The sequence below is a fragment of the Xyrauchen texanus genome, chromosome 1, assembly GCF_025860055.1.
Source record: "Xyrauchen texanus isolate HMW12.3.18 chromosome 1, RBS_HiC_50CHRs, whole genome shotgun sequence".
Classification (NCBI taxonomy): Eukaryota; Metazoa; Chordata; class Actinopteri; order Cypriniformes; family Catostomidae; genus Xyrauchen; species Xyrauchen texanus.
This window is the reverse complement of record NC_068276.1, coordinates 19465876-19489048: the sequence shown is the minus strand read 5'-3', so window position 1 is coordinate 19489048 and position 23173 is coordinate 19465876. Positions and strand designations below refer to the sequence as shown.

General features: G+C 40.1%; 1 protein-coding gene across 2 annotated transcripts in view; it reads left to right on the top strand.

Moving 5' to 3' along the window:
* Nucleotides 1-23173, top strand: part of LOC127623700 (neuroligin-2-like) — a 275308-nt gene that overhangs the window by 13383 nt on the left and 238752 nt on the right. The gene's annotated exons all lie outside the window — the stretch shown is intronic.

Here is a 23173-nt window from a genome sequence, read left to right as displayed (position 1 = left end):
TCTATTATAACTGTACGTTTCAATATTTTCAACGAAAATGAATGATAGTGTCCATTTAAACAGCGATGGTGCTGATTAATAACAGCTGCGCTTGAATGCTCGAGCTCGTTAACGTGTCACAGTAGGGCTGGATGATATGGCCAAAATTGTTATCACGATAATCTTTTTCATATTGTTCGATATCGATATTTATCACGATATACATTTACACATTGCACTTTCTTTTTTTTATTTCAAAGTTGACGGAAGAAAATAGGGTTGGGCGATGTCCCCTAAATTGGCAGTTGACGATGTTGACAGTAAAACATCGCGATGGACGATGATATCGTCGGTGGGGTGGGGCTGGGGGATTATATAATTTCATATAATTTTCAAAAATTATATGAAAAATGATAATTTCGTTATTTTACTAACCCAACTAATGACTCGTCGGCGCTTTATCAGTAGGTTGCAAGACACGTGAAGCATTTTTTTTTTTTTAGCTTTCATTTAAGAAGAGTTGTGTACTTTTTATTTTAATATATCTCTTTACACAAATACTATTTTCCACTTAAAAACTATAATTTCGTTATTTTACTCACTGATGAGCAAAAGGTCGAGGCAGAAATGACCATGTACCTGCAGGAACTTGGTGACTTGGTGGAAAACGAACGACAAAAGGTTTCCGTTCATGGCAAGATTAGCGTGGAAATATCTGTGCATATGTGCTACCAGTACTCCATCAGAGCGGGTCTTCAGCACAGTGGGTAGTGTAGTTACTCCAATCCGAAGCTTATTAAAACCAGATAAAGTGAATATGTTGGTATTTCTGGCCAGAAACATCGAAATTTAAACATGGTCTATGGTGAAAGATATTAGACTTCTTTACGCATTTTTCTCCATCCGTTGCGGAGCTATTCGATTTTGCATATTATTTTTTAAACGTTCATTTGTGTAGTTCATATGACCACTTTACAATATTTCAATAACATAATTTATTTTGTAGCCTGTGCTGAAGTTAATTGTGCTGCTAATTATAAGTGAAATGTTAATGCCGAGTTTCGGTCTGAGTGTTGTTCCCGTTTTCTAGTTCTTTATTTGTTGTTCTTCTATGTTTTAATAAATGTGTGTTATTCATATTTACCTTGTTTCTTTCATTTGATTTGACATTATGGATTTATGGCCAAGGAAATTTTTCTTTAAAAGTATTAACCAGACAAAAGTTATTTGACGCTCAGCTGGTCTGGGTTTATCTTAAACTGCCGCTTCAGTGTATACAAGAGCTATGTGACAATGAGCAAGATTTTCTGAGACACTACAACTACTAATAATTAATTAATAAAGGCTATTTTCTTGTAGCCTACAACATAAAATATTTTAATCTAAATGTACAGTGTAAGACATGTAAAAAAAGACAAGAAGCTAACAATGTCAAGATCAATACTTGTGCAGCCTGCCTGACACGGTATTTTCACAGACTAACACGTCACGTCTCTGGCATATACTACAGTATTTAAAATAGCATATATGCATTAGCTATATTCTCAATTTAATTTACAGAGCAATCCCTGCAAAGTTTTTAGGTTAACTATAGAAGAGTCTAGGATTAGTGAGTCACACTAGCAAGACTCGCAAAAGGAGGCGTGGCATCACGATGGTGGCTCTACATCGTGATGTTGGTCAGCCATCACGATGGACGATGATATCGTCCATCAGCACAACCCTAGAAGAAAAGAAGAAAAAATTAATTCTAAACAGTCAAAATAGTCTGTACAAAACTGCACAGGGGGTCCAGAGACGGCCAAAACAGTGGGGTCTGCGGGATCTTTTACCAATTTTACCGTCTTTTACCGTTTAGCAATTGAAAATGAAAGATCAACTGTTTGTACTGAAGCATAGTGACTGCAATCCAGTATTTGTTGGAATATTTTTACATTAAAATGAAATATTTTGTATATTTCTTTAGATTCAGATACCCAAGTATGGGGCAGAGAAGCCCTTGTGACTGTGGAATGATGCTGAATGTGGGTTCAGGGGTGTCCCGAGAGAAAATTTAGAAAATGTTTTAAAATTATTTTTTTTGACTTTTGTATATTTTAATTAAAGTGAGAGACTAGTCTACCAACTAGTAATTTTAGTCTTTCCTTATCCATTCCAGACATCTAATTAATTTTCACAAAATTAGAACAGAAATCGTTTTGTTTTATTCGATTTGTTTATTATTAAAGGCTCGTAACATGCTTATTAATAAAGATATATTAAGAAGGGAAAAAAGTTATGGTCTGAAAGGTGCTTTGAAACCACGTTAACTTATGTCTACACACATGCAGGAAAAAGAGGAAACGCGTGCGGGGCGGGACAGGGCAGAAATTAAGCATGTTTGTTAGAGAACAATTTTCAAGATTACAGCACAGAAAGATCAGAGCTGTTGTCCACATCACAGCTGTTCTGTCGCGCTCTTCGCTAGAGATGATAAGAGAGTGCAACCATTGTCATGAAGTCTGGATGGAATCAATCCAGTATCCGATGTAACCTAATTGTTTGCAAGGCAGCTAGCATTAGCAAGTTCATCCAGTCTGACCCTCCGTTACCACTGGCGCTTGTGATCGAAGCTGAGTGCGTTTTCAATTCATTCCTATGAAAGCCGAGGGTCATGCTCGCAAGGTGGATTGTAGGATTGGCAGTGGTGCGGAGCAAGTTCTCTCCTAGCGCTGTGAGCGCCTTTGAGCGGATTTCGTCCACCCGATTGGAAACGCAGCCTGAGAAAGCCAAACTGCTTGTGTTTTAGTGACACGTAGTAAATATCGAAAATTCCTCAAAAGCTTAGCGTGGATTTTCTTTATCATGATATGTATCGATATCATTTATCGCCCAGCCCTATGTCACAGGTAATTGAGTCATAAGTGTCCCAATGTTCACTCTTACGAAAAGCGAGATTTCATGGCAGATTTGCTGCAAATGGCCGCAAATTTGCGACTGATAATTTTCACGTGCAAATGAGCTTTGCAGCAAACTTACGGCAAATTGCCCATTGTTCACCACTACTGGCAAAGAGCTGAAAACTTCTGGCAAACATTTGCGGTGAATCAAAAGCTCATTTGCATGTGAAAATGGAAAATTTGCTACAAATTTGCGCTCAAGTTTAGATTTGTTTGTAAGCACAGTGGATGAACACCTTTGCCAGTGCCCGAATTCGTGTTCACAATATATGTATTTGTGACATAGAATTTTGTACCTGAGAATTTTTTTTTTAATGAGATTGATGCAAACACAGATTTAGGTAAAGTTTAGTTTGAATTTCAGAGGCTTACTTAATGTATATCTCTTATAAGTTAAAAAAAATTATATATTAGAATTGTTAGAAAGGATTAATCAAGCATTACAAAAACGAAAATGTTAACTTGTGTGACAAACACTTAGTTTAAGGTAGTTAGAAGGATTATGCTGAAAAATCTCATTATAATTGAACTTTCATCATACATTAAAGTTGTGTGGGGGTGGGGTTGATATCTGCGACCCTCTGTCAAAATCAAGGGGTTGAGGGTCTGTTAACTGAAACTTCCCTCACACACTTAACAAAGTGGAACAGACTTCCAAAATGGCGGTGGCAATTAAAAAAAGTGTTTAGGGGAGTAAGCGAGTGGATGTTTGAAGTGAAGTGGAACGTTCCCTTTGTGTCAGGGCCGTTTCAGACCATTCTGGTGCCTAGGTGAGATCCCTATTGGCGTTCTCTTCAAGGGTGTGGGTGTTAAGGGGAGTGTTTGTGTTGCATGGCAGCAGCCTCCTCTTTGGCACCACCACCCCCCCCCAGCAGGTGGCACCCTAGGTGACCTCTTAGTTCACCTATGCCTAGAAATGGCCTTGCTTGGTATGTCAAGCTTTTGCTTAAGCCGTTTATGACCATACCAAGATAAAGGAAAAGGTTTTAACGTGTTTACATAGCCACACACATTGCCGGCTTATTGAGCACAATTGGTTTAAGAATATTCATGTAAATGCGCTTGTTGAAACAATGCTTCATTGTCTGTTCAAAATGTAATTTTCGATTTTTTGTTTTGAACTTAAATAGGGTTCAGTCAAAATTTTACTCAATTAAAAGTCAATGAAAGCAAAAACCATACTTGAGTGAAAGAAAAGAGACACATTAATTTAATTGTATCAAAACATTCAAATGTAAAAGTAAACAAATTAGTGTGACTTTAAAAGTGATTTTAATTAATGTAATGCACAAAATTTGTAAAGCAACCTTAATGACAGTTTTAATGGTAACATGTCCAGATTAAAAGGCTCTTGTCTAAAGGGGCTTTCACATGGACAGAGCATGGTTTACATGAAAAAGAATATGGTAATATGAAAGCTGTATTGCTGACCTGGGAGCGGACCGTGGCTGCAGCATATGTGCCCAATATGAAAACCACCAAAAACACACTAGATGCTAAACTGAAACTAATATCTTGAAACCTGTTAACTGATTTGGTTAAACTTTAAATTCAGTTATCTATGATTTTACAGTTGTTTGACATTTAAGTATAGTTTTTTAAAGATTGATTCTTGACCAAGTTTCCATCCATCTTTCAAAATGGTCATAATTATAGAGTAATAAGTTGCATAAGGACTCCATATCGTGGTGATGGTTGAGAAGACCCTTCACAAGGGTGAAAGACTGTAGTTGTGGCCATCTAACCTTTTTTTAAATTCTAAATTGATTTTATTGTGTTTATTGGATGTTTAAAATAAAGGTTACATAAAATTAGTTGGAGCACATTTTGGCTTGTTTTTAGTGCAGTAAGAAAGATACTGGGCTATTTTTTAAAGGAGGAAAGATGCCATGATAACCTGTTAAGCATGGACTAAAATTGGTTCAAGGAACGAAAATGAAAACCGAAAATTAGAAAAGAATATTTTCAGAATGTAACCGGAAATGGGAACAAAGTGATTTTCTATTGTTCCAGAGTGAATTTTTTTTTTTAAATGCTGGCAACCGGTTATAACCAATTAATTTCATCCCAATAATTCTTTTCATAAAACCAAAGGCCAAATGGTTTAATCACAGTAAATGATCCAGTTTTGGAACTACACCAATTCATGCTGCCCGAATTCTTTTTACATTTGGTTTGATATTGAAGGAAACTGCTGCTTCATGCATTTCTTTGCCTAATTGCCCATTGTGGATGTCACAATTTGTGAATGAAGACATTTTTATCAGTATATATATAATTACTACATTTACTGAACATGCACGGCTAATCCAGATTCAAGGAAAACAATTGGTAAACAGTCAATTTCTTTCTTTCCAAGTCTTTACTGAATTATTGTTAGATATGATGCATTAATACAGATTTGATGCTGCCGGGATTTGACTGAGAAGCAAATCTGTAATTCAAATTATACTTAATTGTTAATTCACTGTATGGTTGTTATGATTTCTTTGCTGATAAATCCACCACACAGGGAAAAATTTTATTGCTTATTTTAGTTTATTTTGGTGAGGCAACTGGCTTATTTTTGGCTTGTTTTTTCAGACCAGGTTGCTTGCCCTTACAAAAATTGAGAGTTCACTTCAAATTTGCCACAAACTTGCCACAAATTCGCCACAGATAATTTTCACAGGCAAATGACCTTTGTAGCAAACTTGCAGCAAATTTTTCATTGTTGCCAAAGGTTTGCTGCAGGTTTACCACTATCAGTAAAGTGCCGCAAACTTCTGGCAAACATTTGCTGTGAATCACAAGATAATATGCATGTGAAAATAACAGGCTGCAAATTTGCGGCAAGTTAAGTAAGAGTACAAGAGTGTCAATATTACTTGAGAAAAGTAAAAGAACACAAAATATTACTTAAGTATATTAATTAAGGAATAATGTACTGTACAGTCAGCTGGTTGTAAGTGCAAAATAAACTCTGCAGAGGGGCTCTTGTATCACCCTAAAGAATTTTATTTTGCGATAACAACCGGCTAACTGCATTATTCAACTTATTACATTACTACTAACCAAATAAATAAATGAATGGACACAAAACATTGATTTGAGTTTAAATTATATCTTTATATGAGAAAAAAGAAATATCTGAAGAGCTGAAATTCACTTCAGGTTTGCTACAAAGTTCTATTGGTGTTTAATTTGTTTTGTAAATAAAGACCGTCTGACTGCTCATTATCCAGGTTATTACAAGACTACTTGCTAAATAATAAATAAATTCACATCAAACATTGGCTTGAGTTTAAATGATAAATTAGAAAGTGAAAGTAAAGTGGAAATTGACTGAGCAGGCAGGAGCTCTTGTTGTAAAAAAGGACTTAAATATTGATCTGTTTCTCAACCACACCTATCAAATTGCTTCAGAATATATGATTTAAACACCAGAGTTGTCTGGAGTACTTTTATTTTGCCCTTATGTGGATTTTGTAGCTTTAAAATGTTTGCACCTATTCATTTACATTGTATGGACATACAGAGCTGAGAAATACTTCTAAAAAATCTTTGATTGTGTTCAACAGAAAAAAGATAGTCATACACATCTGGGATGGCATGAGGGTGAGTAAATGATGAGATAGTAAAATTTGGGTGAACTATCCCTTTAAAACCCTTTAAAAAGTATTTTGGTTGTCCGCGTTGCGGATCGCACAGTCCTTGTCTGTGCGCATTGTCGCTGCATGCGCTGGTCATTAACTGTATTAAAAGAGTATTACAAAGCAGCTGTAGTGCGTCCAACGTGTTTGTATTTGCTTGCGGTCAGAAAAGTATACTCTGAAAGGTAATACAGTCAGCCGGACTCAATCCGATATGGACGCACCAAAAAGAAGTATACCCGGGCCTTTATGCTTAAATATGTTGACTTCATGTTAACAAACGTACATACATCCTCACAAACAGATTGTACATTCTTTATTAGATTCTCTCCATTCAATTCTTCTCGTCTGTCTGGAGACATGTCTATGTTCAGGTTATGATTGTGTGTCTCTGGCTGGCTGGTTTTGTAGGTTAAAGAGGATGACAGAGGTATTGAGGACTGAACGATGCAGTGCTGAACCTTTTCAATATGATGGCTGGAGCCCCTATCTCACTCTATTTCTCTCCCTCTTTTTCCTTCTTGAAAGTGCTGCTGGTCCAAATACTCCTCTGCAGTGGTCGGCCACTTGACCTGTGTCAATATTAGAGCACAGCAGCTGGGCTCAGACCAGTGCAGTAGGTGTGTTGGTTGAACCTGGAGTGAAGGATTCCAGGAGAAGATGGAAAACAGAGGGACTGATATACTCACCCAACCCCCCCATCCCTCTATCTCTCTCTCTCTCTCTCTCTCTCTCTCTCTCTCTACCTACCTGGGGAGATAAGCACTTGTATAGATGAATTGGAACCATGTTAGAGGTTCCCAGGGTCACTTGACTCGTGAGTTGACTTGAGGTTATAGTGTGCTTCACTGTGGTAGTTACAGCATCCTGTAAATATTAAAACTCGATTTGTTGGAGATGTGGTCTAGCAGTGAGTGCATGTGCTAAGACACTTTGACAACATTTACATGCAATTAAGAATCTGATTTTTTATTTTTTTTTATAGGGTTTTTGAAGAAATCATCATTCTGAACCGTCATGTAAATGTGAACGTCATTTCCCTTACAATGCTTAAAGGGGTCATGGCATGAGGAATCAAATGTTCAAGTCAAGTGGTTTTTATTGTCGTTTCAACCATATACAGTTAGTACAGTACACAGCAAAACGAGACAACGTTCCTCCAGGACCATGGTGCTACATAAAAAAACAACAAAGGACCAACATAGGACCACATGAGACAACACAACGAAATAAAATACCTATATAAACTACCTATATATACCTATATAAAGTGCACGTGCAAACATGTGCAAAAAGTACAGGACAGTACAACAAATTACTGACAATGAACAGGACAATAGACAGTGCAGCGCCGACCAGTACTCAGTAGTGCAAAAAGATGACAGTTTCTAAAAATGTAAACATAACATACTATGAGATAGTGTTCTATGCACATAGCAGTTATTGAGGTAGCAGACAGTTATAAAGCGACAGTTATTAAAGTGCAACTCAGGACACGTTTTTCAAACCAGACTCTGAGTATTGAGAAGTCTGATGGCTTGGGGGAAGAAGCAGTTACACAGTCTGGCCGTGAGGGCCCGAATGCTTCGGTACCTCTTGCCAGACGGAAGGAGGGTAAAGAGTTTGTGTGAGGGGTGTGTGGGGTCGTCCACAATGCTGGTTGCTTTGCGGATACAGTGTTTTTTGTAAATGTCTTTGATGGAGGGAAGAGAGACCCCAATGATCTTCTCAGCTGTCCTCACTATCCTCTGCAGGGCTTTGCGGTCCGAAACGGTGCAAGTCCCAAACCAAGCAGTGATGCAGCTGCTCAGGATGCTCTCAATAGTCCCTCTATAGAATGTAGTGAGGATGGGGGTTGGGAGATGTGCTTTCCTCAGCCTTCGAAGAAAGTAGAGACGCTGCTGGGCTTTCTTGGTGATTGAGCTGGTGTTGAGGGACCAGGTGAGGTTCTCCGCCAGGTGAACACCAAGAAATTTGGTGCTCTTGACGATCTCCACAGAGGAGCCGTCGATGTTCAGCGGAGTGTGTTCACCTTGTGCTCTCCTAAAGTCAACAACCATCTCTTTTGTTTTGTCGACATTCAGAGACAGGTTGTTGGCTCTACACCAGTTCGTCAGCCGCTGCACCTCCTCTCTGTATGCTGACTCGTTGTTCTTGCTGATGAGACCCACCACGGTCGTGTCATCGGCGAACTTGATGATGTGATTCGAGCTGTGCATTGCTGCACAGTCGTGAGTCAGCAGAGTGAACAGCAGTGGACTGAGCACACAGCCCTGGGGGCCCCAGTGCTCAGTGTGGTGGTGGTGGAGATGCTGTTCCCGATCCGGACTGACTGAGGTCTCCCAGTCAGGAAGTCCAGGATCCAGTTGCAGAGGGAGGTGTCCAGGCCCAGCAGGTTCAGCTTTCCAATCAGGTGCTGGGGAATGATTGTGTTGAATGCTGAGCTGAAATCTATGAACAGCATTCGAACGTATGAGTCCTTATTGTCTAGGTGGGTGAGGGCCAGATGGAGGGTTGTGGTGATGGCATCGTCCGTTGAACGGTTTGAACGATACGCAAACTGCAGTGGGTCTAGTGAGGGGGGCAGCTGGGTCTTAATCTGCCTCATGACGAGCCTCTCGAAGCACTTCATGATGATGGGTGTAAGTGCGACGGGACGGTAGTCGTTGAGGCAGGACACTGAAGACTTCTTTGGCATGGGGATGATGGTGGTGGCCTTGAAGCACGTTGGAACGACGGCACTGCTCAGAGAGATGTTGAAGATGTCGGTAAGAACATCTGCTAGCTGGTCTGCACATCCTTTGAGCACTCTGCCAGGAATGTTGTCTGGTCCAGCAGCCTTCCGTGGGTTGACTCTACGTAGAGTTTTCCTCACATCTGCCGTGGTAAGACAGAGCACCTGGTCGTTGGGAGGAGGGGTGGACTTCCTCGCCATCACGTCGTTCTGCACTTCAAACCGAGCGTAGAAGTCGTTCAGCGCATCTGGAAGGGAGGCATCTTTGTCACAGGCAACTGATGTTGTCCTGTAGTTGGTGATGGCCTGGATGCCCTGCCACATGCGCCGCGTGTCACCGCTGTCCTGGAAGTGACTGTGGATTCTCTGGGCGTGTGCGCGCTTTGCCTCTCTGATTGCCCGTGACAGTTTGGCCCTAGCTGTTCTTAGGGCTGCCTTATCGCCTGCTCTGAAGGCGGAGTCTCGGGACCTCAGCAGCGTGCGCACCTCCGCAGTCATCCACGGCTTCTGGTTGGAGCGTGTGGTGATGGTCTTGGAGAAAGTGACATCATCAATGCACTTGCTGATGTAGCTGGTCACTGATGCTGTTTATTCCTCCAAGTTGGTAGAATCGCCATATGTTGCAGCCTCCCTGAACATGTGCCAGTCAGTACACTCAAAACAGTCCTGAAGAGCAGAGATGGCTCCTGCTGGCCAGGTTTTCACCTGCTTCTGAAGCGGTTTTGTGCGTCTGACGAGCGGTCTGTATGCTGGAATTAACATAACAGAGATGTGGTCTGAGTAGCCGAGGTGGGGCCGGGGCTCCGCCCGGTACGCGCCTGGGATGTTTGTGTAAACAAGATCAAGCGCGTTCGCCCTCTCGTTGCAAAGTCCACATACTGATGGAATTTAGGGAGCACTGTCTTGAGATTTGCATGGTTGAAATCTCTGGCGACAATAAACAGTCCGTCGGGGTGAGCGTTCTGCAGTTCGCTCATAGCCCCATACAGTTCACAGAGCGCTTCCTTAGCGTTAGCGCTGGGGGAATGTAAACTCCGGTTATGCAAACAGTGGTGAATTCCCGTGGTAGATAAAAAGGTCTGCATCTAACAGTCACAAGCTCCAACAGCGATGAACAGTAACTAGAGACTAGCATAGAGTTCTTGCACCATTCCGTGTTGATGTAAACACACAAGCCACCACCGCGAGTCTTACCGCAGAGAGCTGTATTTCTGTCGGCACGAAACGAGGCGAGCCCGTCTAGCTGAATGGCGGCATCCGGAACTCTGTCGCTGAGCCACGTCTCCGTGAAAACAAAGACGCAGCAGTCTCTAAACTCACGCTGCGTAGCCTGCTGGAGTCGGATATAGTCCAGTTTATTGTCCAGGGAGCAAACATTTGAGAGCAGGATAGACGGGAGAGCCGGCCGGCTAGGGTTTGTTTTTAGCCTAGCATGGACCCCCGCCCTCTTTCCGCGCTTCCGCTTCTCGCACACCGCTTACGACGTCCTCTCCCCGGCCACCGGCATCAGGCGACGCCGAGGGCTGGAGGCCTGGTCTCCGCAGCAAGCCGAGTACGCGTAGCGCCTCCTGCAGGTCATCATGCAGCTTGGTTTTTGCATGAGTCTTATATTTGAGTAGTGTCTGGCGATGGTAGACACGAACACTGGTTGCTCCGATGTCCATGTGTTGCAAAAGTCGGGCTTTTTCAACAAAAATAGCACCATTGTGGATCCGGAGTGGCCGCTGCGTGCTACCGCGCCGCCATCTTGTTGATCTTATGACATGTTAGAGTTCATTGTATTATAAAAACATACTGTAAGTTTCAGAACTCAAAACTTCCTGCTCACTGTGAAAAGAGCATTTGTTGAAACCAAGCTGCCAAAATGGCTCGTTCTCTACTTCCTCCACATTGTGATCTCACTCTGTGGTAAAAATCTGCATCTGACTAGCTCCACAACAACATAACAATGCTAATGATAGACAGGCCAGGCTGATTAATCAGCTAATATTTGGCCAATTTGCAGTTATCTGCATTGGCCAGTAACCATGTTCGCCTGGTCAATTAAAACGTGTTAACTTTCCCTTCTGTCATTTCCAAAATCTACCAATGGATTTGTCAATGGATAGTTGACACTTTCTGTTTTGAAGGTTTTGTTCTTTTGAAGTGTATGCCAATTTGAGAAAATAATGCACAAAATAAGTGTTTGTTTCCCTTTAGAATTATTTTTTACATCTGATTTGCTGATGTCAAATTGTATTGTTTATCGGCATTTATATCGTCCACCTGCCATCCTTCTCTCTAGATATCGGTATCGATACCTTATTACTTCACTAGTCCACCCAGTAGCAGTGAGCAGTGAGATGGCTAGGAGAGAGCAGGTCAGTCAAGAGCAGAGAGCCAATCATAACAGTGGGCATTTACTGTGAAGTCTTACAGGAGCAGCAGCACCAAAACAGAGCATTCAGAAGGGTCAGAGGGTCAGAATGAGTGTGAAAAATTATCTTGTATTACAAATATATGACTATTATAATTGAACCTCAAGGAACATATTAACATAATAAAAAAAGGCATGTCATGACCTATTTAGAAATTATGAGAAAGTGGTTTAACACCTACTGTACTACTGTGGTCATATAAACGCACATGCGGCATTCTTAACTTTTTTTTAATAGTGTGCATTTTCGTTGAAAGACCGGATAACTAAACTAATGTCACCGGATGTGCTGCATTAAAAAGTCAAATGGCACAAATCCCACATTTCTGGGGAGCACAGTGGGAAAGTGAAAAGCACACACATATACACACACACTATCAAATTAGGCTTACGGATTGAGCCACATGTATGCGCGGAAACGAATAACGACTATGCCACTTATACAGTGCATGTAAATGCTTTAGTGTCTTAATCATCTTTATCTGAATAAACAGCTTTGTCCTTGGAAAAAGTTCACTGAGCTGAGGTGGTTAGGTGGTTTCTTACTGGCAAAGTCAAAAGAGCCCACCCTGAAGTTTCTATGATATTCTGGTCCAAAGATATATTTTGGGTCTCCCCTTTCAGTCTAAAGGATTATTTTTCACCCATTTTTTGTATAGAAAATAATAGAAAATAACAGTGCTTTTTAACAAATATTTCCTCAATAATCCACACGATTTGAGATATTATTCATGTCTGTATCAAAAACAGTACAGGACAAATTATGTGTCAAAGTTTAAAAGAAAGGTTGAGGGGTGTAGAACAAACCTCTAATCCCAAGCATGAGCAATAATAAAAGTGACGCTTGCCTTGGGCAGCACTACTAATAAAAATAGCAAAAGGACCACAAAAGATATTGAAACACATCCATTCACCTGCACGAAGACTAATGGGTGCTTGGCTGTCGGTTGGTTGCTTCAGATATTGCAGCTTGTCATTCCAGCACCACTGATTTAAAAACGACTGTCATTTGAGACAAAGCATGCTACATCAGTGAAAAATAGGTAAGTTAACTCCCTACTGGATAGCAGAGGTTTATAATGTCACTCACTGACAAGCTCAGGGGAACACTCACGTGTGGCACATACTGCATTGCAACTTTTTTGTAAATAGCACATGGGCATACCCTAATGATGTGTGATGTTACTTCCTTAAGCTCTGTGCAGTCCCATGGCGAGTTAAAACACAGCAGAGAGAGAAGGAGATAAAACGATCTTCTACAATTTCCATCTCCAGGGAGGATTTTTGAAGCAATAAGATTCAGTAAAAAGGGTGGGGAAAAATGCATGCCAGCAGGATTCCCCCTCTGTCTTCCCTTTTTTCCTCTGTGAGAAACACAGTTTCAAGGATAGGATTAATCCTTCAACTGCAAATCATGCCTCCTGCCATTTGGCCAGAGGACTGGACCCTATCCACAATCCCTGGTTTGGAAAGTGCAAGTAAACAAAAGCTGTGTAAATAGTGCAGCTGGTGTTTAGAGCTAAATAGATGACCATTGCAAATGCTACTACGTTGTTCTCTTTTGCTCAGATAGCACAAGAAAAAATCTACTAAAAAGTGTTTATATCCTAAGATTATTGCAGTGAGAAGTGTGGAAGGTGCCAAATTCCCTGCCTCCAGTGGCCCAAGCTGGAAGTGTCATTGAATGTGAAATGTTCACAGAGTGGTGCCAAAAGCAAGTTGAAAATTGAGGGTTATTTTTTTGTTGTAAATAATGTAAAGCAGTCAACAGGAATACATATGTTATTAACCATACAGTATGTAAACCATATAACCATTAGTGGAGTAAATATATATTTTTTTTGCATAAATGCAACCTCAGAATAGCACTCATCATTGATTATATGAACCCTATTACTTCCTGGTTTCCACAGGACCAGGAACCGTGGATGCTTGCTAAATGTGCTATCAGTAGCATCCCAGGAAATGGTAAAGACATTTCAATATATGCAAAAATGTCAGATTGGAGATACCGCTTTTCAGTAAGTAAGTGGGCAGAATGGTATCGATGTCAAGAGTACTGGAACATTTGATAGCAACATTTCAGGTTCCCATGTGATCATTTTGAGTTTACTAGATTGACTCTGCTAGATTAAAGAAACACAGTATGCCATCAAGCTCTGTGAATACTCCTGATAGATCTTCAAGTTCCCTACCTGTCACTCACTCGACGTTGTGTCGATGAAGTGACACTAGGGGTCACTCTTGGGAGCAATAACGGCACCTTTTACTGCTAGGTCCTGATCTTTTGGCTCCCCCTTCCTCACTACCCTCGATGGTGGGGTGGCCAAGGGGTACTTGGTGATGCCCCAGTGGACATTACAGTGCACCTATGCCCGCAGCGAGCATCCACCATCAAGATTGTTTTGCGGCGGTAGACCTGAAGGACGTGTACTTCTACGACTCGATTCCACCAGGTTACCTGTCGGCCTGATGCACTGGCTACGAGGCACACAGTAGTCTGCCCATCTTGCACCGCCAGTTCACATAACACAGTACAGCGAGTTGTGGCGTTTTTGTAGGGAACCCCTAGTGTTACTTCATAGACACAACATCGAGTGAGTGACAGATAGGGAACGTCCTAGTTACTTTTTAACCTCCGTTCCCTGATGGAATGAACGAGGCTGGACTACTCGCTGAAATGAGCACAAAACCTGAATGAGCGGTTTGGACGCCAGCTCCTTTATACCCGTATGTTCAGGGGAGTGGCATACAAATACCACTCGCCAATTCCCATTGGCCTTTTATCAAAGATCAGAGGTGTCTCTGGCTCCCAAGTGTGACCCCTAGTGTCACTTCATCGACACAACTTCTTGTTCCCTCCATCAGGGAACGGAGGTTATGGAAGTAACCAGGATGTTTCTCTCTCTCTCTCTCTATTGTTCTCTTTCTCTCTGTTACTCACTTTTTCTGTGTCTCATTAAATATGTGTTTGAATTTATAATTTTTATGAGTGTATTTGCATTTTGTGCAATAAGGCTTTGATGCAGGAAGGATTTTTCTCTCTCTCACTCTCACACAAGCACACACACTCTGAAGCCCTATTTAAATGATTGAAATCTTGAATTATAAAGTCCTTGTCAATTAATCACACAAAGTAGCTCCATGCATCAAGGAAATATAAAAGCAGCCACATCAGAGCTTTCAGACATAATGATGAATAATTTGTAAATCCCTTTGAATGAAGCCCATCAAATAGAAATGTCAACTGTTCAATATTAATTTCAATGCCGATACTGGCCCGTAACCAACATCGTAATTAGAGAAGACTACATTTCCCATGACCACTGCTCAGCCATGCAGCTTTTTCTGCTCTTTCACCCCTCTTCCCTTGTTTGCACTGGCCAGTCTCTCTCTCTGCTTAATTAACCGCTGATCAGCATGCTCATAAATTAGGCCTCCCGAGAAGGGCTTTCTAAGCCTTGTACTTCATCCATTCTTCCCTGTAATTCAATAGATGTGGCTTGAACCACTGTGCTCAGTGTGTCATTTTTTATGAACTGGGGGACATTTTTCTCGTCCATAACCTTTTATTTTTGTCTTTTTTAAACCTGGTTTGTTGATGTGTATATATACCTCCTGGGAACAAAAAAGGTTAATCAGCTATGTTATAATTAATTTTGTTGTTTTCTCTGGCTGCTGGGATGGGGGCTCGGGTTCAAGTTTGAGTCTAATTAGGATAGATTGTGCTAATCGCTATGGGAACGTGACAACCCTCTGGGTCTCCCCCTCACCCAATCCAGCCCTCTTCCTACTTCCCTGTTACCATATTCTTCACACACACACATACATAGACGACTGTGTCAGAACCTAATGAGCCAAGCAGGTTACTAAATGGATCAGGACCAGAAACATGTGTCTGTGGGGGTTATCAGCAGACATGATTTAGTGGGGTGAGCCCTCCCTGAGACACTGAACTCGGGTCTAATGCTCTGACTTCCTCAGTGGGGAAGGAGCTCTTTATGAAACACATTACCATTTTTATCTCACCACATCACTAACAAGGTAAATGTATGACAGTGCTGCTGGGTTGCATGGAGGCTGTTTTGTAATGATCGTTCAGAACCATTTATAGATGTTTGATGAGAACCTAGTGAAAATGGGATGAATAAACCTTGAAGTCAAGCATCCAGAACATCTGTATTTCATCACTGTAGAGCACATGCTGGAGTTTGTATTGTCATTTGTCTTTCTCTTTCTCCTGTAGAAGGATGTTATCTTGTGTACAGATGAAGGCGGTTCAATGCGCTTGATCTTTGAAATTTTGTAGCCCCTATGAGCAACTGTGCATTTTTGGAGTGTGGTAACTACACACTTAAATTGAATAGATTGACATATTTTTTTTATTTAATTGAAATTTTAAATGGAGCATCCACTCTTTTCCTGTGATGGCATCATAATGGTGTTTGTTTGTGCCCCCTTTGGACAAACTGAAAAAAATATTGACCATAAAATGTGGTTTGTTTGGTGAAATCTAAATCTAAAAAAAATCGAAAATATTATTTAAAGGGATTGTTCACCCAAAAATGTAAATTCTCTCATCATTTACTCACCCTCATGTCATCCCAAATGTGAAGGACTTTCTTTCTTCAGCTTCTTTTTTAGTATACATTTCCACTTCACTTTCAAATTCTTCTTCTTTTGATTTTTGTGATTCACATTCTTCATGCATATGCAGACTTATGTTTTGATCTGTTTCTCACACACTCATATCATATGGCTTCAAAAGTCATGGATTAAACCACTGGAGTCATATGGATTCATTTTATGCTACCTTTATGCCCTTTTGGAGCTTCAAAGTGCTGGTCAACATTCACTTGAATTGTTTAGACCTACAGAGCTAAAATATTCTTCTGATAATCGTCATTTGTGTTCAGCAGAAGAAAGTAAGCCATACACATCTGATATGGCATGAGGCTAAGTAAGTGAAGAGAGTGGTCATTTTTGGGTGAACTATTCTTTTAACATCACTGACTTGACCTGTATGTTACATCAACAAAAACATTTTAAGGGTTAGAAATGAAATAGTTTCTTAAGGTGGCGATCGCAGGTTACTATTTTTTACTGTGCAACCTTATTTTATAGTGACAGTGGAGCAAGTAGATAGAGATATGACACAAGCCAGATTCAAACTAGCCATGGCTCAATGTCAGAGCATGTGCATTAATCACTACGTCACGCCTTTATTTCTTTCAAATACACACCATTTTCACATATTTAATTTATAGAAGGGGCAGAGAAGCTACAATATGTTAAATGTGCTTGGAATCATAGATTTTAGTTCTGTTCTAAGCAATCTCCCCCATCCTAGTAGACTAAAGTCCACATAGTGGATCTCTTGTGAGTACCCTAATGTTCCTGATGGACCCTAGATGCTGTGTATGAGGCTGTCAGGATGCCCAGGATTAGTTCTGCAATATCTATTCTCATACCTTTCATGTGGCCTGCTGTTGCCCATGTTAACTGTCTGGAGAGTTACCCGTGTCTCTGGGGAGTAGTATTCATTCTTTCAGGCTTGTTTACTGCAGAGGCCACAGCTGGGCAGCTCTCCCTCCATTACTAGATTGCTGACTGGTGTTGGATAAGCCAAAAGGTTGAGCTCTTTCCCACTGATCTGCAGAGATATTTCTTTAAGCACATGCTGTTGGTACACCCGACTAGAGACTAAGATGATGCATATAGTGTTATTCATCAATATTATGCACCTCTGACGAGTTTTAAAGTCAACATGAAATTAAAATGGACCCTACTTACTTTTTTTAATATGTTCTTGGTATTATTTTCATGTTATTACAAATAAATAAATTGTCTTTGTAGTTTTGCATCAAAAGGTAATACATTTCCTTTCAACCTCTAAAACAATTTTCCTTTAATGCTTATGTCACTGCTTATGTTTCAACCAATTGGTGCTGCCGGTGTTTCAGGAGGGGAGGAGTGCTCAGCAATTAATTTTTGTTTACTTTATATGGATATTTAAATTCTGTGGTCATTTATTCACCCTTGTTTAATTCCAAACTTGTATTACTGTCTTCTTTCCATGAAACACAAAGTTAGATGTAGAATGTGAGTATCAGTCATCATTCACTTTCATTGTATGAATACATTTGTTATAAAAGTGAATGGTGACTGAGGCTATCATTCCCAATGATTTGGCCTAACATATCCACGTTTTCCACAGAAGAAAACTGCTATATTGGTTTAGAACAACATGAGGCTGAGCAGAGTATGGCAGGTTAATATTTAAAGTTGACCTTTTCCTAGTACAGTTTGTTAAAATTGAAATCAAATGACTGCATGGCATTTCAACAGAATAGGAAAACTCAGTTTATTTGATGCATGTTATTTTGAAATAAACTTGGTGATCCTGGTAGAAGTATTTGTGCTTTTTGTACTTGGCAGTGGGAGTCATGCATCTGAGAATCTGGAATAACGTGACTATGAACGTATGGGAGACAGACTGTTAGTTATCGGGCAGTACTAAATTTGTAGCCAGTTTACTCGGAGGGGGCATTATTGGTACCAACCCAACACTGCCACCTACAACCTAATAAAATGATAAATATCTGAGATCTCGCTCTTCTGCCATCTCTACACGTGCTTCTTTCTGTCGTTATGTATTTTGAGTGCAACAGTCATTGTAATGATTTATGAATGCAATGTAGGGTATTAGGCAGTGAAGTTTCATTTCCTCATATGATTCTACAGTATATTACAGATTGTCGGTCTGGGACACATTCCTCTCAAATCAAAAACTCACAAGAATAAGATTCAGTGTGACTCTGCAAAATTATATTCTCAAAGGTAAAGAGGATTGTTATGACAACTGAATTCTGGATGATTGTAGTGATAGTAGTGCTTTTGCTTTTTTTGTCAAAACCCAGTAGAACCCTCCAACACCCCCTTTCTGAAAGTCAATATTGAAATTATGCTATTTTCTTTCTTAATACACATTCTTGATTGCACGGTGAATGATTAATCAATGCACATTATTTAAAAAATATAGCCCTATACAGTATATTTGTGTAAAGGGATTAATGGAAAGGAGGAGTCAAGAACCGGCTTGACAATATAAATAATAAATCCTGTAACCCGTAAATCTCGCTCTTTGTCCCACTGCAGTCTCCAGTCGGCCTTTATCCCTCTCTGAGGCTTGATTAGCCCTCTGCCCTGTCACATTCCTCCCTCCTTCTCTCAGGCCGGGGAGCCCCCGGCATTACGTACACCCCCCCCCCTTTCCCTGGGGAGGGGCGTGCCTAATGCCTGGTCTGCTGGCAGGTCAACCCCGTCTTCCTGGATGAGGGAGGGGACAAGGGCAGGGAAACAAAAAAAAAAAACGAGGCAGCTACACCGTAAAAAAATAGATACTAAGACTAATATTCCGATAAATTCTTGTTATAAATGTTAAATATAAAAACATTTATATTAAAATAAAATATATTGTAAAATACTAATATTACAATTTTAAAAATTTTTGTTTTTTTTAAGTTTGTGTACTGTTTTGAGCAAAAGCCCAAAAAACGCTCAGGCATTATGATTATAGCATTATGGTTTTTCAATGAAAAATATAAACATATTTTTAAAAGATTATAATTATTATCAAAAATATCATGAAATGTTAACATTTTATACGTTTAATTTATATGAATATATATATAATACCTTTATACATCAGTAACCACATTTCAACACAACATGCCTTAGCCTGAAGTCATCCATTTCTATTTTTACCCCAGCTTATTTTTCCCTGACTGCTCCATATTCACAATCACACACTGGCTTAACATTACTGACCAGAGAGGGACACACAAACACACATGCACACACAGGACATAACTTACATCACTCTTGCCTCTTTCCACCAGCCTATATGGACATTCATGGCTGTCAACTATTCAGTTTAAAGCGTGGCCAGGAGGACTGCTGGAGAGCTCCCTGGAGGGCCTCTCATCTGTCATCCAGTGCTTGTCAGTGATAGAGGGAGAGTGTGTTGCCTTATAATCGCACAGGGTGCATGTCCCATTATATCCAACATCAGCCCACCCTACAAAGAATAAACAGCCAGTTCTTTGATGAAGAAAAATGAGAAGGCAGCCTGGAGTGAGGGATTTACAAAATTTATGAAAAGAGAGGGAAATGAAGTGGAGGGAAGGCAAAAAGGGAAAAAGGTGCTCAGTGCCAGGTTTTTTTTATTGTGAGGTGCTTTTGTAAGAATGTGCTTTGTAATAATATAAATGGAAATATAAACATAATCTGCTGGGAAGGAATAGCATACACACATACAAAATATAGGTCTGCATGCCAAACAGTTCATTCAAGCATATACTGTAAACACCAACGAACAGACACACACACACACACACACACACACACACACACACACACACACACACACACACACACACACACACACACACACACACACACACACACAGGCTATATGAAATGCAACTTTAGTATTTACTCACACAATCTTGGAAAACACTTTTATACATGCACCCAACCAAACACTCACTAAAACCTATATCCTGATTCTGCAAACAAACATTTAAACAGATTCAAGGGCATTTGAAACGTATATAATTGACTGCACCATAATTGTTCAATGATACAGGTGTTATTTTCACTGCCATGCATGCCAGGGCACCTCATGGATAATAAACTGTTTGACAAGAGCATGATGATTCGCCTGCGGTTGATTGGCACTAATTATCCACGTCTCTCTTAGATTTTTATTTCATTTTTTTAAGCCACTTGCACTAAATGCAGCTGCCAATCAAAACAAAATAACACTATTAAGTGATTTTGCATTGAAGCATGTAGGTCAAGCAGACCGTGTACTATGAGATTAAAACTGTATTCTCATTTAAACACACACACACACACACACACACACACACACACACACACACACACACACACACACACACACACACACACACACACACACATTCTGTCCCTAGTCACATCCTACACCTTTAGTTATCTGCAGACAGGTGCAGAAAGAGAGTGGACCAGTGTGATTTTTGGAATCTATTTTTGGCAAAGGCAGACACCTGCAGACAAAACAACATATGATGCCCCAGAGAGCTCATACGTTCAGAGGACATGTGTGCCCTCACTTTCTTTCTCACTGTCACACATGCACGCATTCTCACACACACACACACACACACACACACACACACACACACACACACACACACACACACATGTTGTGTTTCCATGTTTTATGGGGACATTCCATAGACATAATGGTTTTTATACTGTACAAACTTTATATTCTATCCCCTAAACCTAACCCTACCCCTAAACCTAACCCTCACAGAAAACATTCTGCATTTTTACGTTTTCAAAAAACATAATTTAGTATGATTTATAAGCTGTTTTCCTCATGGGGACCGACAAAATGTCCCCACAAGGTCAAACATTTCGGGTTTTACTATCCTTATGGGGACATTTGGTCCCCACAAAGTGATAAATACACGCTCACACACACACACACACACACACACACACACACACACACACGTTGTGTTTCCATGTTTTATGGGGACTTTCCATAGACATAATGGTTTTTATACTGTACAAACTTTATATTCTATCCCCTAAACCTAACCCTACCCCTAAACCTAACCCTCACAGAAAACTTTCTGCATTTTTACATTTTCAAAAAACATAATTTAGTATGATTTATAAGCTGTTTTCCTCATGGGGACCCGACAAAATGTCCCCACCAGGTCAAAAAATTCGGGTTTTACTATCCTTATGGGGACATTTGGTCCCCACAAAGTGATAAATACACGCCACACACACACACACACACACACACACACACACACACACACACACACACACACACACACACACACACACACACTCACACACTTCTCATGGTGGGGACTTTCCTTTGCTTTCTTTTTTTTTTGTTTTATACTGAGGTAACAATATTTTCCATCCCCTACCCCTAAACCTAACCCTCACAAAAACATTTCTGCATTGTTTTTTTATTAAACTGTTGACACTTGGCATTCATTGTCTCTTTATCCGCACTCCGTAGACCCTTCTAAACACTATTTATGTTAAGTGATTGTGTTAAGTGTATACTGGTGAATTTTGATTGCTTGAGTTTGAGTGTTTGGTCCCAGCCAAAAAATGTTTATGAAATGAATCAGCATTAACATATTTTAGAACTGTAAAATAAGACTGCACTTCCATGTATATTATGAATGTTCGGTTCACATAATTTATTTTTCAATTTTTATACTCCTCAGTTAGAGATTGCCTTGACGAATGAGCACTCAAATACAATTATCAAATTAAATATCTGTCACATAAGTGGGCATTAAATCAGCTAGTGTGATCACTGGGACAAGGCAACTGTGTAATATCTTGCAGGATTAAGGGCATTTGGATTGCATAGAGGAATACGGCCACTGCTGTTTGTGGTTGTATGACGCTAGTAAATATTAAATGAAAGTTTGCCACCATAATGTTACATTTAATCACATTTTGCTCATGGAATGTATTTCTAATTCACACAGCACAGTCATTGTTGGCAAACAGAAAAAGTAAACTTTGACTCCCATAGAGAAAAATAAACAGGGGCGTTGCTAGACATAAAACTCTACAGGGGCACAGGCCCCCCATTACTCATATTGGGTTTTTTTTTCTTTCTTGAAAGCCTGCTGAGTGCAAGAAGTGTGCAACACAATGCACTATTCAAATTTCCCTTGCTTAATTCACTATTCCTACACTACAACAAGTACTGGGAAAGGTAAAGATGTAGAGATATTAATCTTTATGAAAATATTGATTTAAGTATCTTCAACATACTGTACATGAACATTATGAACATATGAACATATATTTATCCATCTCGTACAAATGACTTTGTTGTCATGAGACTATGTTGGAATGGACTGTGTGTGGTCAGCTATAAGCAGCTGACCACACACACAGACCATTCCAGCACAGTCTTTCTTTGTACTGTATCTTATGGTCTGGTCATCTTGTAGGTAGGACTAATCTTTAAAGGGTTACACGTTATTTTACAGTACTAGTACTTTCTGTATACTTACAGTGTACTTACACAAGAAATTACTGAGTAATATTAGGTAACAACATGTACTTAATATGGGTTAAGTTTAGGGTTGGGGTTAGGTTTAGGTTTAGGGTTAGGGTTAGTACCTAGTACTTACTTGCTGTAATTATATATAACATAAATGTAGAACTGTACTGTAAAATAAGGTGATCTGGGTATCTCAGCGAGTATTGATGCTGATTACCACCCTTGGAGTCCCAAGTTCGAATCCAGGGTATGCTAAGTGACTCCAGCCAGGTCTCCTAAGCAACCAAATTGGCCCGGTTGCTAGGGAGGGTAGATTCACATGGGGTAACCTCCTCGTGATCACGATTAGCAGTTCTCGCTCTGAAT